Source organism: Notechis scutatus, chromosome 4 (assembly GCF_049901735.1).
Source record: "Notechis scutatus isolate UNSWTSFEM ecotype Mainland chromosome 4, rNotScu1.2, whole genome shotgun sequence".
Lineage (NCBI taxonomy): Eukaryota > Metazoa > Chordata > Lepidosauria > Squamata > Elapidae > Notechis > Notechis scutatus.
Window position 1 is genome coordinate 57388304 of NC_142012.1, and position 20845 is coordinate 57409148.

Below are 20845 nucleotides of genomic sequence, written 5' to 3' on the forward strand. Positions count from 1 at the left end.
GACCTATCACAAAATTTTATCCTTTTTTTTTTTATCCCCCAAGGAGAGATTCGCTTTTCTGCACCCTTAAATCCAACAATGCTCCATTAGCTTTAATTGTACACTGTCATAATATGGCAGGGAGTTCAAGTTCAAGAGTGACAACTTAAAACAGAATGGCTTTATTTAATTATAAGTGTACTGAATTTCATCTCCTTTTACTTGGGATGCTGTACGTGGGCCGTATCCAGGGGTGGGATTCAAAAATCTCAGCAACCAGTTTGCTGCCCATTTGCTGGGTGGGCGTGGCCTATTGGTCCATTTTTCGCCTTCCCAAGGGTCCGGAGGCTTCCCTCGGGCCTCTGGGAGGTCAAAAATGGTCTCCCCTGGGCTCCGGAGGCCCTCCAGAAGCCAGAAACAGGCCCATTTCCAGACTTCTAGTACTTCTGGAAAGCCTGTTTTTCCCCCTCCCAGAGCCTGCACTTACCTGCATCAAAAATGGGCCATGTGGAGACTCCTGGGAGGGGAAGGGAAGGGAGGGGTGGGGCCAGCCAGTCGGTTCAAATACCTGTTTGGCAAACCAGATGCAAATTTAACATCCAGTTCTCCCAAACCGGTCCAAACCAGTAGAATCCCATCCCTGGCTGTATCTGTATGTTTTTTTGGATTTTATTTAGTCCTTAAAATTGTAGAGTTATTCATCCTGAAAGGGAAATAGAAGTTGCATTTGATTACTAAATTATCAGGGTCTAAACCAGTGAAATTTAACATGGGGATAAAGAGGCTGTAAAGAAATACATTGCTAGAGTGAATGCGCTGTTAAACATAAACAGTTTTTATCCGGTGCTAAAAAGTTAATTGCTCTCCCTCTTCCCTCTAACATCCAGAAAATCAAAAGAAATGGGGTTGCAATAAACTGGTTATACAACTTTTCTTCACATGAACCTTGACAGCTGTAATCCAGGTAAAGGGAGGGAGGAAATCAAGTGACATTTCCTAGATGTTAGTGGAAGAGATGGAGATCAGACAGTGTGGGATTTTCTTTTCTTTTCTTTTTTTTTGCAAGCCAGAAAAAGAAAAATTATAGACCCCCGTTTGGCATTATGGTTATAGGGACCACAAACTAGGATGGAAGAGCCATTGTGGCATAGTGGTTAGAATGCAATACTGCAGGCTAATTCTGCTGACTGCCAGCAGTATGATTCTGACCGGATCAAGGTTGACTCAGCCTTCTATCCTTCGGTCAAATGAGGACCCAGATTGTTGGGGGCAATACGCTGACTCTCTAAATCACTTAGGTAAAGGTAAAGGTTCCCCTTGCCCATTCATGCTAGTTTCACCTTTAGGGGATGGTGCTCATCTTCATTACAGTACTGAAGAGTCAGTGCTGTCCAAAGACATATCTATGGTCATGTGGCCAGCATGACTAAATGCCGAAGGTGCACAGAATGCTGTTACCTTCCTACCAAATTGGTCCCTATTTTTTTACTTGCATTTTTACATGCTTTCGAACTGCTAGATTGGCAGAAGCTGGGACAGGTAATGGGAGCTCAGTCCATTATGCAGCACTAGGGATTCGAACCACCAAACTGCCGACTGAAAAATAACATGAAGCAGTAGCAATAGCAATAGACTTATATACCGCTTCACAGTGCTTTACAGCCCTAAGAAGTTTACAGAGTCAATGTATTGCCCCCCCTCCATCCGATTCCTCATCCTTATATACCTTATATACTATAAGAACTATTGTTATTGAAGGCACCAGCCAAGGAACTCAAAGGGCCATGCTTATTCATGATAGGTGACTTTGGGCCAGTCAGAAGCAAGCTGGAAGCAGTTTTCAGACTACCAACTTATTATTTAAGAAATTTATATGCCACTCATCTCATGGTGTCAGGGGACCCTGAGTGGATCACAACAAAATAATATGTTGTTGTCAATTCATTCGGGTCAATTATTCACTCAATTCTAGGAAGAAGACAATGCCAATGTCAACCCTGAAGCTGGCCTGGCCGAAGCCATCTTGGAGCTTCAGTGCTGCCACAGTGGAGCCAGGGCTGGGCTGCTGGGGGTTTGCAGGGGTTCGGGGAAGCCCCTAGCTAAGATTTTGTGCAGTTCGGAGGACCCTCAAATCCCACTCCTGACTGGCCCCACCCACCCTGCCCCTCCCCTCCCAGGAGTCCCCATGTGGCCCATTTTGGATGCAGGTAAGTGCAGCGTGAATGTGGAGGCTCAGGGAGGGTGAAAAATAGGCCTCCTGGAAGTTCAGGAAGGCTCGAAATGGGCCCATTTATGCCTTCCAGAGAGCCTCAGAAGCCCAGGGAGACCATTTGCACCCTCCTGGAGGCTCAAGGAAAGCCTCTGGAGCCCAGGGAGGGCAAAAACACACCCCACCATGGTGCAGGAGGCTGACTAGGCCACACCCACCATAGCGACACCCACCCAGCAACTGGGTACAGAACTCATTGCTAGATTTTTTTTGAAGTTCACCCCTGACGGGAGCTGAGGGATAAGGAGGTAGAAATTAGAGACAACTGCTGCCGTGTAGTCAAAATAAAATACTTTCTCTTGGGAACCAAGGATGTTCACACACTTGGCCAGAAGGAGGAGGAGTGATGTCACCAGACCATCAGACAGCGCCTTAATTGGACCATGTGACTGATTGTTTGGGGTCGAGGGAAAATTATTACTTTTAATTAGATGACCACTGCGGAATTATTCAGAGTCGGTTTTCACCAGAACTGTGCCAATATGATATTTCCAATAAAGCTAATCTTGGAGGAATCCACCTGCCTTGGAGTTTTGCTTGATATGGATCTATTACTTGGAACCCTGACAGTCAAACCAAAGACAACTGTATGGACTTCTCTAGGCAATCCTCAAATGTCAAGTACTGACTTAAAGGTGCCATAATAAAGAAATAAAGCAAGAAATGGATTAATCTTCCCCATCTACTTACACATGTTGTGAAACCACACCACCAGGTAATAACCAACCACTGTTTTCTTTATTCAATTGCCAAGATTTGTAACTTGTCTTTCTCCTTGGAATTCAAGTATACCTTCCCCCCTCCTTTAAAAAAAACACATTATATAATAATGGTTGGTTGATTACAGAATCAGCCAGATGTTCAGACTGGATTCCTATGTCCACCTAAGAATCATTCCCAAGGATCCTGGGCTCGGCAAATGATTTCTCATGGTGTTAAAAAATTGTTGCAGGATGCAAACTGTTCCAAGTTAAAGCTGATTTTTACAATCGACAGTGGTGGTTTTGTCAATACTAATAGTGATCCAGACACTTTGGAATTTCACCAAGAGGCATTTTCCCATGGTTGTTCTACTACTTCCACTACTACTTCCATTATTCTTATTATGAGTAATCTGCAGTTAAATTCACAGCCTAGGATCAGTGAGAACTTAATCATTCAAGTCCTAACCAAGGATGTACAAATTAAGATAGCACCTAATGACATAGGTAGTTCAAAGGCAGGTGGTTTTTGTTGTTTGGCTGTTTTAGGGTTTGTTTTTTGTAAAATTAGAATGTGTGGGTCTAATAAATTGAAAGTTTCCAACTATTGAGAGAGTCTTTTATAATTATAATTATATGCTTTTTCTCTACAATACCATGCAAAGTAAATTTAATAGCAATAGCAATAGCACTTAGACTTACATAATGCTTCAAAGTGCTTTACAGCCCTCTCTAAGCGGTCTACAGAGTCAGCGTAGTGCCCCCAACAATCTGGGTCCTCGTTTTACTGACCTCGCAAGGATGGAAAGCTGAGTCAACCTTGAGCCAGTGAGAATCAAACTGCTGAACTGCTGGCAGTCAGCATTTAACGGAAGTAACCTGCAGTACTGCACTCTAACCACCGCATCACCACAGCTCAAGTTTAAGTGAGATTACTAACTAATTATACTTTGGCACGACTCAAACAATGCACTAAATTTGATTTTGGAACTATGCCAATCATAATTTAATTTTTGGTAGACACTCAGCAAGCTTCTATGAAGCCAGTACATAGGTTATATTGCCTATTTTTGCTCATACATTGACTGATCACCTGTTTTCGGTCTTTCTGATATTCAAAATTGCAATTCATTTACAAGAGCCAATTGCAAAATTAAAAAGAAATAGTACAATTAAAACCAACAGAATCTTTTTTAAAGCAAGAGATAAATTTTAACCACTTTTCTTAAAAAAAAAATGATACCATACCTCATTTGTACCCCAGGAATACAAAATAAAAAGCATCTTAGTTCATACCAGATAAATGAGCTTGGGAAAAGAGGACTGGGTGGATGGCAAATGGATGGATGGATGGATGGATGGATGGATGGATGGATGGATGGATGGATGGACAGACAAACGGATGGATGGATGGAGGGATGGGTAGATGAACAAATGGTGTGACAAAAAGTCAATGTCAGCTCTTAACAAACACAATATCAAAAGTGGAAGACTTCAAAAGATCTTTTCCTGCACATCTAAGGTTCATACCAGGAAAGGCAAACCTCAAATTCAGATTATAAACTATTTTGGATTTTAAAGGTCAACATAAAAAACTTCAAGTTATCTCAGTAGGCAATTGCTATCCTATGTACATCTTTTACTACTAGGAATCATATGTTCTCAACACCACGGAGTTTGGTCAGCAGTCTAACCGCCATGTTTTCCAAGCCACTTCAATTCCTGAAAAATATTTCCATGGCGGTCTAATGTAAAAGAGGTAGAACATTTTCAAATGTGAATGACTATTGTTAAGCCTAATTTGCTCAAGAGGGATCGCAGCTGGAGATAAAGCGATAAATATGCAAACATGCCACAACCGTCACTTGCAAATCTAAGAACTCCAAACTGAAAAAAATTAGCTTGTTCTCCCATATTGTGAGAATTGCAGGGAGCAATACAGCTAAGGTGCAATCAGCATGCTACCAGCATCTGTTCTAGTGTTACAAAAATCCTTCTCATTTACATAGTTGTTAAAATTCATAGGGGACAACATAGTATTGTGTGGAATTTAAGTCGATGGCTTAAATATTGAACTGCAAACTTCCAGTCCTACTTTCTAAGCGCACCCCAGAAGGAAGGACCAAATTCACTGCAAAGAAATGTCTCCAAGACCATGTTTGTAAGTCAAGGACTACCTGTATACATCCACTGTGAAAGGGATCCAGGGTCGGTTGTAGCTCTAATCATGTACAACTGTCTAATGTGGAAAGTGATCTAGTGACACTTGGTCCAGGGGTGGGCTGCTAACAGTTCGCACCAGTTCAGGTGAACCCATAGCTAATTTTATGGCCGGTTTGGCGAACCGGCAAATCCCATCCCTGGTTGGCCCGGTGCATCCTGCCCCTCCCCTCCCAGGAGTCTCCACACAGCCCATTTTAGATCCCAGGTAAGAACAGGGCCCGTGTGGAGGCTCAGGAAGGATGAAAAATGGGCCTCCCGGAAGTTTGGGAGGGCTGGAAATGGGCCCATTTCCAGCCTCCAGAGGGCCTCTAAAACCCAGAGAGACCATTTCTGCCCTCCTGGAGGCTCAAGGAAAGCCTTTGGAGCCTGGGGAGGGCGAAAACACCCCCCATGCCATGATGCAGGAGGCCAACTAGACGATGCCCACCATGGCCACGCCCACCCAGCAACTGGGCAAAGAACCAGATGCTAAAATTTTTGAAGCCCACCCCTGACTTGGTCTCAATGACAAGAAGAAACCTCCTACGTATACTTCAGTAATAAAACACTTACGATCCATTAGAGCAAAACATAACATACAGTAGAGGGATTGGTATTGCTGTGAGATATGGAGCATTTTAATGGGTGTAGGTGCAACAACAATTTTAAATGCTCAGATTTGCTAAAGCCCTCAAACTAGCATAAATACTCAAAGTTCTAGCCATACAACTACTTTCTCAAAATCTTTACTTTATTGTTTGGAATCCGTGTTTGCAACAAATTGTTCCCATTCCCACATTCTCTAAAATCACAGGCTTAGTCTATATAATGCATCTGTGTGGTTTATAAGTATCTGTTGTGGTTAGCCGGCAGCAGGTACGGACGGCCGAGAAGAGCAAGGACTCAGATGAGGGGCCAGGACCATTAGGGAGTGGACTGCTGCCTTCAGAGACTGTGGGGGCTGGCAGCAGCGATGAGGAGGTTCCTGAGGAGCCTGTGCCAAGTGCGCATGCGCGCAGGGTTGCTCACAGGAAAGAGCAGCTGCAACAGCACGGGCAACTCAGGAGTAATGCTGCAAGGTAATGGCCCCTCCTTCAAGAAGATAAAAGCCAGCTATGAAACAAACGTTCTTTGCAGGAAGCAAAGACATTTTGAAACTCAGCCTCATGGACATTGCATTATCTTAAGTTGGTATTTGAAGACTCTTGTGTAGTGAAATATTTCTTATCTGTTATTCTTGGCAGCCTTGCACAGTTTTGGCGAGGCTTGTGCTTATCAAAGTTAATTAGTTTGCAGCAGCCTTTTAACCGGGGATTCGTAAGAATCATTAAATAGTTTCTGTTTCCTTTGGTTTGTGTTTGTTTTATCGGAAAAGGGATCAGAACAGTATCTAAAGAGATAAAAAAAATATTGACATGCAGGACCTCACACAAAGGTAGGATTTGATACCCTTTTTCCTGAATAGTGAATAATTCTCTGATAGTCCTCAAAGTATGACCACAATCGAGCCCAACATTTCTGTTGTTAAGTAAGACATCTGTTAAGTGACCTTTTATGACTTTTCCTGCCTGTAGTTGTTAAGTGAATCTTCAGTAGATAAGTTAGTAACACAGTTGTTAAGTGAATCAGGCCTCCCCATTGAAGTTGCTTGTGAAAACATTGCAAAAGGTGATCACGTGACCTTTGGGACACAGCAATGGTCATAAGTATGAACTCGTTGCCAAGCATCTGAATTTTGATCACATGATCATGGGCAGTGGTGGGATTCCAAATTGCGCCCTACTGGTTGAGCGCGTGCAGCACTCAAAGATCGCGCTCGGTGAGGTGAGCTGTTTTTTAGCTCAGCTGAGGCGCAGCAACCTGCTACAGCACGTGAATCAGCTGAGCTAAAAAAAAAATCAATGAATAAAGGACAGGAAAGTGCAGGGGCAGGTGGGCAGGACCAGCCAGAGGTGGTATTTGCTGATTCTCTGAACTAGTCAAAAATTCAACAACCGGTACGCATAAACCGGTCAGAACTGGCTGAATATTACCGCTGATACAAAGATCATGTATTAAAAATGGACGTCAGTCACTTTTTCCAATGCTGTTGTAATTTTGAATGGTCTTTAAATGAATTGCTGTAAGTCAATGACTACCTGTATTAGGAAATCTGTTTCTCCTTGCTGCTCTTCTCAAAGTAGCGCCTCAAAATCACCATAAGTGGTAAATAAATATGCCTCAAGGAAGATAGTCTCAGATGTATAGCATCTATTTGTACAACGTGCTTAATAAAATGCCCAGTAAGAAAAGTCGATCCTATAAAATCAATACGATATTCTCAGAGGGAAGCCATCTAGAGCACAGTTGGAAACAGGAGGCTGGTTGTAACACAATTTCATTCCAAAATCTGAAGGGTATTCATCTCTGCAGGCCAGTAGGAAATATCTGCCATAAACTTGCTAGAGATTGTGAGATTTGAAGTCTCAACACATATGGTTTGTAGTAGGTGTGAGAAGGTGGTTGTGCAGCAAATAGTTTTCGCATGAGATAGAGAGGGGATTTAAGTACTCATCCAAAGCTCTCTTTGGTAGATGAAATTAATCCCATGGATTGTTGGATTTGGTGTTCTTACTTTATAATAGTGCTGCCAAAGTCCAACGCTTGTTATTCTAGAAGGAACAAATCTGTCCACGGTAATTATCCTGCATTTTAAATAGCTGACAGTGAAAAAGCTCTGCTGGATTCAAAGCAAGCTTCCACCAGTCCAATGGGAATAATTATTCCCAGAATACTTATTATTATACCAGTTGTCTTTGACTTACAAAAGTTCATTCTGTGACTGTTCCGAAGTTACAATGTCCCTGGGAAAAAAAAGTGACTTATGACCGTTTTTCATGCTTCCAAGCCATTGAAGCATCCTCCCTCCGTGGTCACGTAATCAAAATGCAGAAGCTTGGCAACTGACTCCTTATTTATGACGGTTGCAATCTCCCAGAGTCACATGATCCCCTTTTGCGATCTTCTGACCAGCAAAAGTCAATGGGGAAGCCAGCAATCAAAAACTGTGTGATGAACATAATAACTGGAACGATTCATTTAACGACTGTGGCAAGAAAGGTGGTAAAATCAGGCAAAACTCACTCTAACTAATATTTCACTTTGCAAGAGAAATGTTGGTGCTCAATTGTAGTCATATGTCGGGGACTATCTATAGCAAGGGTGTCAAACTCAATTTCACCGAGCGCTGCATCAAAGCTGTGGTTGACCTCGGGGAGCTGGGCTGGCATGCCAATTGGTGGACATGGCCCACTGAGTGGGTGTGGCCAGCTTGATGCTACTCACTGGGCATGGCTGGCTGAGTGGGCTTGGCCAGCTTGATGCCACTCCCCAAACTGCTGATATGTTTCATTTTTACATTGGGTAGACCAAGCCGAAGCTATACAGGGCGGCCCCTTACATTTTCCAGGATGGCCCCGTGGGCCAAATCTGACCACAATGTGGGGTGGATCTGGCCAGCAGGCATTGTGTTTTAGAACCCCTGATCTATAGTCTCTCCAGGCCTTAGGAGAAAATAAGCCAACACCTGTAAGTCTTGTATAGCCAACTGATTGCATGAGGAAGGGAGGAGAGATACTGGGTCCATGTGATATCAATCCTCATGAAACTAAACCATTATAAAATTTTGAAAAGAACGTTTGATAGCTGTAGGATTGTTCCAGAATAAATTGCTGAAGATTGATATTCCTGCAGAGCATATTTCTAATTATAATGTTCTCAAGATTTTTTTTTCCCTAAAAAGAAGAGATAAGATGTTATGGTGGTCCCTACCAGAGATGAAGATTGAGGGAAAGCAATATACCATGTTTTCCTCAAAATAAGACCTACCCCATCAGTAAGTCCTAGCCTGATTTTTACACTTGCACCCGATATAAACCCTACCCGCCAAAATAAGCCCTAATTAAGATGCCACCCATTCCAGGGTGCACGAGTAAAATTTAAGCTAGGATGGGGGTGGGGGTGGAGCAGCATAAGAATCTGTACAGGAGAATATATTGATAGCTCAGGGTTGAAATGAGGATCCTTTGTGTTCTCTGAACTTGGTTGCTGTGCTGAAGATGCTACCTAGTTTGGGTAATGAAATGTTTGCAAGAAAGCAACCAAGTTCAGAGAACATCAAGGGCTGCTCAATTAGTCAAGCTATCAGCAAATCCCACCAGGAATAATAATAATAATAATAATAATAATAATAATAATAATAATAATAATAATAATAATAATAATAATGGTGATGATGATGATGATGGTATGGTGTGGCATAGCGTAGAATAGAATAGAGTAGAATAGAATAGAATAACAGAGTTGGAAGGGACCTTTGTGGTCTTCCAGTCCAATCCTCAGCTTAGGCAGGAAACCCTGTACTATTTCAGACAAATGGTTCTTCAATCTCTTCTTAAAATATTCCAGTGTTGGAACATTTACAACTTCTGCAGGCAAGTTGTTCAATCAATTAATTGTCAGGAAATTGCTCCTTAATTCTAGGTTGCTTCTCTCCTTCGTTAGTTTGCATTCATTGTGTCTTGTCCTGCCTCTCAGGTGCTTTGGAGAATACCCTCTTCTCTGTGGCAGCCCATGAGATATTGGAAGACTGCTATCATATCACGCCAGTTCTTCTTTTCATCAAACTAGACATACCCAATTCCAGCAACAGTCCTTTGTATGTTTTAGCTTCCAGATCCCTAATCCCCCCTTGTTGCTCTTCTCTGAACTCTTTCCAGAGTCTCAACATCTTTTTTACATCATGGCAACCAAAACTGGATGCAGTATCCCAAGTATGGCCTTACCAAGAATCAACAAAGCCCATAATACTCAACAAAATCAGCAATGGAGCAACTACTCCATAGGGTGAATCCTATTATCCTTGAAGAAGCAAGTTTTGAGTTTCAGGTCTTGAGTTTTAACTTTTACTACCATTCCAAAATAATTCACATTATTACAGAAGTAATAGTAGAGAAATAGCAGCAGATGCTGAGAGAATTAATCAAGAGAATGATGCCTGACATCCTCTGAATGGACATATGCCCCAAACCCACTGACTCAGATCTAGGAACAGTTTTCTGGCAAGAAAAAAATATTCTTGAACATACACAAAATTGAATGAAAAGATGGAGGAAGGAAACCGTCAAGTGAGGAAGAACACTAAGGGAGGATCTAACCTCCCTTATGCTACTTGGAGGAACTTAAATAGGTTGAGAGTTGGACTGCTTAAGTGTACACCAATAAGGGAAGGGAAGACTCCAGAGAAGTCTTAGTGGATAACAACATGCTAACAACATGTGAATGTGGAGAGACACAGAGTCTGGCCCATCTGCTGATATGTCAGCTGCTACCAGAAACATGTACCAATAATGACTTAAAATAAACGAGGAGGAGGAGAGGAGGAGGAAGGAAGGAAGGAAGGAAAGACAAGAAGAAAGAGAAGGAGAGGAGGAGGAGGCGAAGGAGAGCGGAGGAGAAGAAGAAGAGGAGGAGGAGGAGGAGGAGGAGGAGGGGAGGGGAGGAGGAGGAGGAGGGGAGGGGGGGGGGAGGGGGAGGGGAGGAGGAGAAGGAGAAGGAGAAGGAGAAGGAGAAGAGAAGAAGAAGAAGAAGAAGAAGAAGAAGAAGAAGAAGAAGAAGAAGAAGAAGAACAACAACAACAACAACAACAACAACAACAACAACAACAACAACAACCAGAAGAACAAGAAGAACAAGAAGAACAAGAAGAACAAGAAGAAATAATAATAATAGACATAACTGGTAGCTAGGCACTGCCATGAGATCTCACTGGAGAGATTGGATTCCATAAAATAAATGTATTAGACTCTTCCATAGATGGGTTTCCTGCCATTATAGAACAGATGCATTTTATTATAGCCACTTTCTTCAATTAAGATATCATCAAAGTATAATTCCACATGAGATAAAAATAAAAACAAAGCTTTTTTAAAAAAGAAAAGCTTGTTCAAAATCTAGTATCCAAATGTTGAACCAATTGTCAGATGAAGAGAAAGAAACAAACAAAGCAAAGAAAATTGGGAGGGGAGGCTCTTTTTTGTAAAGGATAAAAGGATAATTTGTTAAACAAGTTTGAGTTGTTAAACACTCAGGTGTATTATGCATGCATTTCCATGTATACCTGTTCCTCCTAGAATGTTTAAATATTAGGATTGGGTTAGGATGGGAAACCTGAATTCAAACCATCACTTCTAGTCTCAGCTATGAATGTTGGCAGGCTAACTTTGAGAAAACAGTAGGTCAATAGTAGGACAACCTCAGTGGATCTCTTAGGGGGCAGAGATAAATACTAATAATTTCACACAGCTCTATCCAAGTCCTTCTTCAGATTGTCAATGTAGAAACTGAATATTATGGCAGGACCAAAGACCACATGTCCTCTTACTTAACGAACTGACACAGGAGGACAAAAAAAGCATTGTCCTTTCTAAATTGAAGACCAAGTTTGCCTCTCCACTTCCCAGCGTATCTGCACAAGTCACCCATAACCCTGGGCCTTTGATTTCAAGAGTTCTTCATCAACCTGCAGATCAGCCCGTGCCTTTTTCCTTTGATGTGGGGTTAGCTAGAAGCAGATGTGAGGAGAATTGGCCTCCTCTTCAGGCCTCTTTCTTTCATGAAAGCACAGGCAGAGGAGACTGAATCTTCCTTCCTCAGTAAAGTGGGAGGCCCATAAATGTTCTTTGATTCCATTGGTGGGATAAGATCGGGGTGGGATTCTGCCGGATCGGACCGGTTCGGGTGAACCTCTAACTCCAAAGATCAGCTGGGAGTGAACCGATTTGCTCCGATGATCATGAGGGCCCAGCCAGCCGCCTCTGTGCTGTACTGACCTTTATCGTCCCAGCTCACATGCATCATGACCATCATTGGGGAAACGATGACAATTAACTCATTTCAACCCTGAGCTACAAATATTCTCCTTTGTTGGTATCAAAGGACAGTATCTGCATTTTTGCGTTAGGGCGTGCCACAAAGGCTGGTATATCTTGTCCTCCCTCACCCTTGTCTACTATGTCCTAAAGCTAGGTCAAACATCCTTTCTCCTTGTTTGCTGCGTTCAGATAGACTTTTCTTTCTGCTCAGCCTTTAATTATTGCATGAATCAAATAATTATTCAATGTTTTGCATAAATAGTAATGTGGATATTTAGAACTTAAGCCAAACATGCAGATGTTCCAATAGCTCTTCCTCTCTTGATTTATTGCTCAATTCATAAGCTCATACTCATTTTTGAAAGAATTGTTATTATTTACTTTCCACAATATAATGGTTGGCTCTGGCACAAGTGGGGAGCTTGAGCACTGAATATGCATTTCCTCATTTCAGAAATGCACCACATCTTACTAAGGAAGAGATGTACTTCCAGTGGTAGGATTAAAAATTTTTTACTACCGGTTCTGTGGCTGTGGCTTGGTGGGTGTGGCTTGGCTGGCATGGCTTGGTAGGCGTGGCAGGGGAAGGATACTGCAAAATCCCATTCCCTCTCCACCCCACTAACCTGCTTTCCAGCTCCCTTCTCCTGTGCAGGGCAATCAAAGAAGACCCAGCCAATCAGCTGGGACACGGGAGACAGAGAAGAGATGGGGGCGGGACCAGTCAGAGGTGGTATGTGCCGGTTCTCTGAACTACTGAAAATACCCGCTTACCGGTTCTCCAGAACTGGTCAGAACCTGCTGAATTCCATCTCTGAGTACTTCATCACATAAAGAAAGTCTACTCCAGTCCCATTTCTCCAGAATATAGACAATTGGGAGGTTATTTTAAAATGGAAAAACAGCGAAAAATAGAAGACTGTTTTAGCTTTTGAATAAAAGCCAGAACCTCCAGGAATCTGGGGAAAAAATTCCAGGCAACCTGAGGCCTAAACTTCTCTTTGTGTAGGAATAGATAACAAAATTTACTGTACATAGGGTTTTGTCATAGATTATAGATTTTATTTTCTATGGATGGTTAATTGCTGGTACATCATTAGGCAAATTATGAATTTAGGTTTTATGTCCTTTTTGAGATATAGCTCAGGCATGTGGAAGGGTATGAATTGTTTTTAATTTTTGTTGTTGCTCTTGTTCTTATTGGTGATCATTTGAATCCTGCCCAAAAACACTTTGTAGTAGGTTTTTTTTTTTTTTTTTGGGGGGTTGGTAATAGTAGTATATTGTGGCCTAACAGGAGTAGCACATTTTCTTTTTACAGTTTATCTTTACCTAGGAAATATATTTTATATTTTTAAATAAAGTTTGATTGTCTTTATGTCTTGTAAGATAGCTTTATCCCCCACCCCCCAATGAATGGTTAAATCCTGTAGCCACAAACCATTAAGTTATACAGAAAAATGTAGACATTAATTTCTTTTTAACTTTTGGTTATTAGAATGGCAGTGAAGAGCTGAAGACAGTGTGTTCTCTCTCTCCCTCTCCCTCCCTCCCTCCTTCTCTCTCTCCTCCCTCCCTACTTCCCTTTCTCACACACACACACACACACACACACACACACACACACGCAGGAAGGCAGGCAGGCAGGCAGGCAGACAGCAGGATAGAAACAATGATTCAGAAAAAGTTAACTTTTTATCTTAAACAAAAATCAATATATTTGGCTCCGTTTGTTTCCATAACAATTGAAAGTACAAGAGAACCTAGAATAATAGTGTAGCAAGGGGTCTGTCTTCTAAGTCAGGAGTCCCCAATCCCTAGTCCATGGACCGGCACTGGTCCCTGGCATGCCAACAACCATGCTGCACAAAGAAGTGAAGGCCCATCCATAAGATTCAGGACGCATGCAGAACCCATGCCCTCTCCAGTCCATGGGAAAACCTTTCTCCACGGAACTGGTTCCTAGTGACCAAAAGTTTGTGGGCCGCTCTTCTAGGTCTATCCCCTGCTCAAGCAGGAGACCCTATACCCAGGGGTAGGATTCAGTTTTTTTAACAACTGGTTCTGTGGGGGTGGCATAGTTGGTGGGCATGGCTTGGTGGTTATGTGACTGGGTGGACGTGGCTTGGTGGTCATGTGACTGGCTGGGCATGGCCAACTCAATGTCACTCACATTGAGGCATGCATCTCCTTGCCTGGCCTCTCATGACTGTGGGGATGCTGCAACAGTCATAAGTGTGAAAATGGTCATAAGACACTTTTTTCAGTGTCATTGTAACTTTTAATGGTCACTCCACATGAGCAAAGTACCAGCAAAGGAGGGGGAAAAAACTCCAGAGACGTTCCAGAGACAGGAAGTCTAGTCCTGCCAAGAATGTAATAAGGGTTAACGGAGAGGCAGTTTCTGTAAGCAACACCAGAATGTTTCCTTCCTGCCTTCCTTACAGGATTAGGCCAGTAATTTCTTCTAATAACCGGTTTTCTGAACTGCTTAGAATGTTAACAACCGGTTCTAGTGAACAGGTGCGAACTGGTAGAATCCCACCCCTGCCTATACCATTCCAGACTGCCTATCCAATCTCTTCTTAAAAACCTCCAGGGATGGAGCATCCATGACTTCCAGAGGCAAGCATTCCCACTGTTCTTTCAGGAAAATTCTCCTTAGTTCAAGTTTAGCTCTTTCTTTAATGATCTTTCACCTGTAGCTTCTTGTCCTGCCTTCAGGAGCTTTGGAGAATAGATTGGTCCCTTCTTCTCTGTGACAGTCCCTCAAGTATAACATGCCACCCCTAGTCCTTCACTTCTTTAAACTAAACAAGCACCAGCTCCCTCAACCATTCATCATTTGATTAGCCTCTGCACCCTTCCTCCTCTTTGTTGCTCTTCTCTGCATACTTTCATGGTCACATGATCAAAAGACACAGACTTCAGAGAGTAAGGACTGCACAAGTCAAAAAGAGGGCTGTGAAAATATCTGCAGACCTCTCACATCCTGGACACAAACTGTTTGAACTCCTACCCTCAAAACAATGCTATAGAGCACTGCACACAGAACAACTAGACACAAGGACAGGTTTTTTTTCCAAATGCCATCACTCTGCTAAAGAAATAATTCCCTCAACACTGTCCAACTATTTACTAAATCTGCATTACTATTACTATTAATCTTCTCATCGTTCCTTTCACCCATCTCCTCCCACTTGTGACTGTATGACTGTTACTTTTTCGTTTGTATCCTTACGATTTATATTGACTGTTTCCTAGTATGATTTGATGGCTTATTTGTACCTTATGACTATCATTGTGTTGTACCATATGATTCTCGACTCTTGATGAATGTATCTTTTCTTTTATGTATATTGAGAGCATTTGCACCAAGACAAATTCCTTGTGTGTCCATTCCCACTTGGCCAATAAAGAATTCTATCTATAGTCTATTCTATTCTATTTCCATTTCCTGTTCAATTCTATTTCCTGTTCTATTCTATTCTAATTCTATTCTATTTCCATTTCCATTTCCTGTTCTATTCTATTTTCTATTCTATTCCATTCTATTCTATTCTAAAATTCAAAGGCTTGGCAACTGACTCATATTTAGATGGTTGAAGTGTCTGAGAGTCATATGAATCCCTTCTGACAAGCAAAGTCAATGGGGAAGGCAGATTTTATTAACAACCATGTTACTAACTTAAAACAGCAATGATTCAGTTAATTGCTGTGGCAAGAAAGTTTGCAAAAACCCACTTAACAAATGTTTCATTAGCAACATAAATTTTGGGCTCAATTGTAGTCGTAACTCGAGGATAGCTGTGATTTGTTATTCAGTGTACCAGATTGCCCCTCTCTTCCTTGTATAACTAGAATCTGAGCAAAGCCTTTTGAAGTAACAGCCCCAAATTACAAGTGTTGAATTACACAATGCATGCAAAACTCATTTTCCCTTTCAGTAAGTGAAAAAGCACCACAGCAAGCAGAAATATTTGCAGTCAGCAAAAATGAAAATCCAGGAAGATAATCAATATTGGAAAGAACAATAGATCTCTAAATTCCGAGCACTCGACATTGGAACTGATTTAAAGAAGAAAGTCCTAAGGGGAAACCATTGAGTTTTCTGTCATCTCAAGCCTGGTAGAGTAAATGAAAATAACTGCGGCAAAGACGGGATTTCAGCCATCACTTAGCTTACCAAATACCCCTTTCTCCTCAACAGAGAGGAGCACAATCAATAATATAGCAAATAAGGCATCTGAATGTTGAACATTTGCACCACATTTACACCAGGGATTGAGAAATACAAACAGGTTTGCTTGTGTTATCAGTGCAAGCTGGTGATTTTGCAAAAAAAAAAATGGGGGGAGGAGGAAGAGGAGGAAGGGGAAGGGAAAGGAAGAGAGGAAGGAGAAGAGAAGGAGGAGTAGGAGTAGAAGGAGAAGGAGGAGGAGAAGGAGGAGGGGGAAGGAGGAGTGGAAGGAAGAAAAGAAGGAGAAGAAGGAGGGGAAGAGAAGGAGGAGGAGGACAATAAGAAGGAGGAGGAGGAGGAGGAGGAGGAGGAGGAGGAGGAGAAGAAGAAGAAGAAGAAGAAGAAGAAGAAGAAGAAGAAGAAGAAGAAGAAGAAGAAGAAGAAGAAGAAGAAGAAGAAGAAGAAGAAGAAGAAGAGATGATGATGATGATGATGATGATGATGATGATGATGATGATGATGATGATGATGATGATGATGGTGGCATTTTTAGCTCTCTGGAATAGAGTCAAAATTCACTTAACATAAAAACATAAACATTGGGCTCAATTGTGGCCATAAGTGGAGGACTACCGAAATATGCCGTGCCATCTCGCTCAGTTCCTTTGCTCTTTCTCAGTCACTGGGGCAAGCTAAGCTGTGACCATTTTCTACCCAAGAGTCACATTTTCCCATACATCTAAGCAACATAATGGTAAAGTTAAATGAGCAAAAGTCTATATTGAATCGTTACTGTAGGAGATCATGTCAGGGGCTGGTGAGGTCTCCTCTGAAGTTCCACAGTTCATTATAAAGAGAAAGCACATGTTCAAAGACACGAGCTCAGCTCCCAGGAGACACGCTATTTATATCTCGCCCACTGTTTTGTCGAACTAGGTAAAAAGCATTATATATAATGTGTGCAACTCTTATGAAACACACTGTTTTGTCGAACTAGGTAAAAAGCACTATATATAATGCGTGCAACTCTTATGAAACACACACAGGCAAAGCCTCTGCGGGTAGCTTTCAATGTACGACCACAATGGAGCTCAATATGTAAGTGAGACATTGGTGAAGTTAATTTTGCCTGATTTTACGACCTTTCTTGCCACAGTTAGAATAGAATAGAATATCAGAGTTGGAAGGGACCTTGGAGGTCTTCTAGTCCAACCCCCTGCCTAGGCAGGAAACCCTACCCCACTTCAGACAATGGTTATCCAACATCTTCTTTAAAACTTCCAGTGTTGGAGCATTTACAACTTCTGGAGGCAAGTTGTTCCACTGATTAATTGTTCTAATTGTCAGGAAATTTCTCCTTAGTTCTAGGTTGGTTCTCTCCTTGATTAGTTTCCATCCAGGGCTTCTTTTCTTGCCTTCTGGTGCTTTGGAGAATAGCTTGACCCTTTCTTTTTTGTGGCAGCCTCTCAAATATTGGAACTCTGCTCTCATGTCACCCCTGGTCCTTCTTTTCATCAGACTAGCCATGCCCAGTTCCTGCAACCGTTCTTCATATGTTTTAGCCTCAGGTCCCCTCATCAACTTTGATGCTCTTCTCTACACTCTTTCTAGAGTTTCAACATCTTTTTTACATCTTGGCAACTGAAACTGGATGTAGTATTCCAAGTGTGGCCTTACTAAGGTATTATAAACTGGTATTAACACTTCATGCGACCTTAATTCTATCTCTCTGTTTATGAAGCCTAAAACTGTGTTGGCTTTCTTGGCAGCTGCAGCACACTGCTGGCTTATTAAAGGAATCACTGCAGATGTTATGTTATTGACCAAATTATTAAGTTACACAGTGGTTCATTGAATCTGGATTCCTTGTTGACTTTGCTGGTCTGAAGGTCACAAAAGGTGATCACATGACCCCGGGAGACTGCAGCCATCGTAAATATGAGTCAGTTCCCAAGCATCTGAATTTTGATCCTGTGACCTTAGGGATGCCACAATGGTTGTAAGTGTGAAAAAATGATCATAAATATTTTTTTTTCCCAGTGGCGTTGTAACCGTGAATGGGCGCTCAACAAACTATTTCAAATCAGGAACTACTTGTAAAGTATCAAAGGTTTATGGCATGGCCGATTATATCTGTAAGTTAACTACTTCACATTTGTATGGTTGTTAGGATTGATTTCTAGAACATAAGAGCTGTGGTTAGAATGCAGTATTACAGGCTAACTCTGCCCACTGCCATAAGTTCGATCCTAACAAGCTCAAGGTTGACTCAGATTTCCAGCCTTCTGGCATCAGTAAAATTCTCAGAGATCCATCTCATCCTGGGCACCCTTTTTTTGAACTATTACCATCTGGCAGATGGTATAGGATAATAAAAACAAGGACAAATAGGCTGAAAAACGGTTTCTATCCCAGGGCAGTAGCTCTTTTGAATTCTGCTGTATAGTGCAGTATTGGTGCGGTGTTGGAGGAGGAGGAGGAGGAGGAGGAGGAGGAGGAGGAGGAGGAGGAGGAGGAGGAGGAGGAGGAGGAGGAGGAGGAGGAGGAGGATATAGACAACAGCCTACCCAACTCTCAGAGGAAACATGAACCCCAGGAACTGCCACAAAAACTATTTGATAACCAACAAAGATAGTTCATCTCCTACTACTTACTTTTAATGGCTATAAGAGGCCTATTGAGGCTGCAATTTCGGAACTGCCTCAAGGTACAATGCAACAATAAGCTGCTTCAAAACGTTCTCTGGATTTCATGGACTGGTGACTTCACAACTGTTGTCTAGAAAATGGGATGCTAGAAGCATATCAAACAACATTTCTTGCACCCTACCAAGGAGTAGAAAACATACAGTAACAGCAGTGTCCTTAAATGCCATTGCAAAGACCTTGCTCCCTTTCATAGCAGCCGAGCAGGTTGTTTTCCATGCTAGGAACTGACTCATGTTTAATTTCTGCACAGCAACACCAAAAAAAAGATTTATAGGGAGCCCTGTCTTGGACCACAGAAGAAGGTCGATGCTACAATATGGGATCCAAATGACCCTCAACTTACAACAGTTCATTTAGTGACCATTCAAAGTTACAACAGCACTGAGAAAAGTGACTTATGGCAGCATCTCCATGGTCACATGATCAAAATCCAGCCGCTTGGCAACTGACCCATATTTATGATGGTTGCTATGTCCCTGGCTCAGGTGATTTCCTTTTTTTTGTGACCTTCAAAATCAGTGGGAGGAGACAGATTCACTTAACAACCATGTTACTAACTGAACAACTGCAGGGATTCCCTTAACTAGGGCAGCAAGTGAGGTCATAAAATGGGGCAAAATTCCCTTAACAATTGGCCTACCTAGGCAACAGAAATTTTGGGCTCAATTCATAAGTCAAGGACTACCTTTATTTATCTCTGAAAGCAGATTGGTGTTGATGGAGGAGAAGGAGGAGGAGGGGAGGAGGGGGGGAGAAGAGGAGGAGGAGAAGAAGGAAAAGAAAAAGAAGAGGAGGAGAAGGAAGGGGGAAGGAAGAGTAGGAGGAGGACTGTGGAATCCTTGATGCTAGCTCTCTGAGCTTGCAGACATTTTATTACATAACTAGGTAACATAAACAGTGCTAGAAGAGAATGGAGTGTGGAAGAGGAGGAGGAAGAAGAGGAGGAGGAAGAGGAGGAAGAGGAAGAGGAGGAGGAGGATCTATCAATCTACAATAGCACAGCACATGAAGCTATGGACTATCACACTGGTCCAGAACAAGTCGTAAACTACAAAGTCTACAACAGTAGCAAAGGAAGGAGTGTGTATTCACACTCCAAATCAAGCATCTTAATCAGTACACCACATTATCTGCCTCTTATACAAAGACACACACACACACACACACACTCACAGGCAACTCCATGCAACAGTACTGTGTCATTTTCCCTTCCTTATTTTATCAATAAACCCTAAGTGACTAACCTGCTCAGAATTATATCTGATATGGTAATTTGTTGCTGTGTAAAGTCTTCAATGCATGCATTCAAGGTCACAGGAGATTACCAGAGAAGTGATTTCTACATTTTTTTTTTCTAAGAAGCACATTATTCATGGAAATAAATGATTTGCAAATTTAAAAATAGCCGAACAAGGATAGGCAGCAGCGAGGAGACAATAGTAAGAGCATTTATTGCTGCCAAAATTATAAAGCCTTATCCAGCTCTATTTCTGATGAACAATGATGGATGCTTATTCTATTCTTTAAGAGTATAGAAAAATGCTTTCAAAATCATCAATAGCATCAATTCTCTTTGGCATATGACATTTCTGGAAAAACAAGAATAGTACTTATTTCCAGATCAACTGCTTCTCTGCTACCTATGGAAATGTCAGTTTATTCATAAAAATTCTGCACTTTTGATCAAAGCAAGTTAAACTCTTGACTGCATCTGTCCTAAAAGTGACAAAATAATTGTGTACGATTCTCTGCAAAGCCAGTTATCAGAGGTGGTATTCGGCAGGTTCTGACCAGTTCTGGAAAACTGGTAGTGGAAATTTTGAGTAGTTCGGAGAACCGGCAAATACCACCTCTGACTGGCCCCACCCCCCATCTATTCTCTGCCTCCCGAGTCC

At 41.9% G+C, this 20845-nt stretch overlaps 1 protein-coding gene across 6 annotated transcripts in view; it reads right to left on the minus strand.

Moving 5' to 3' along the window:
* Positions 1-20845, minus strand: part of PCDH7 (protocadherin 7) — a 505021-nt gene that overhangs the window by 427576 nt on the left and 56600 nt on the right. The window lies entirely within an intron of this gene.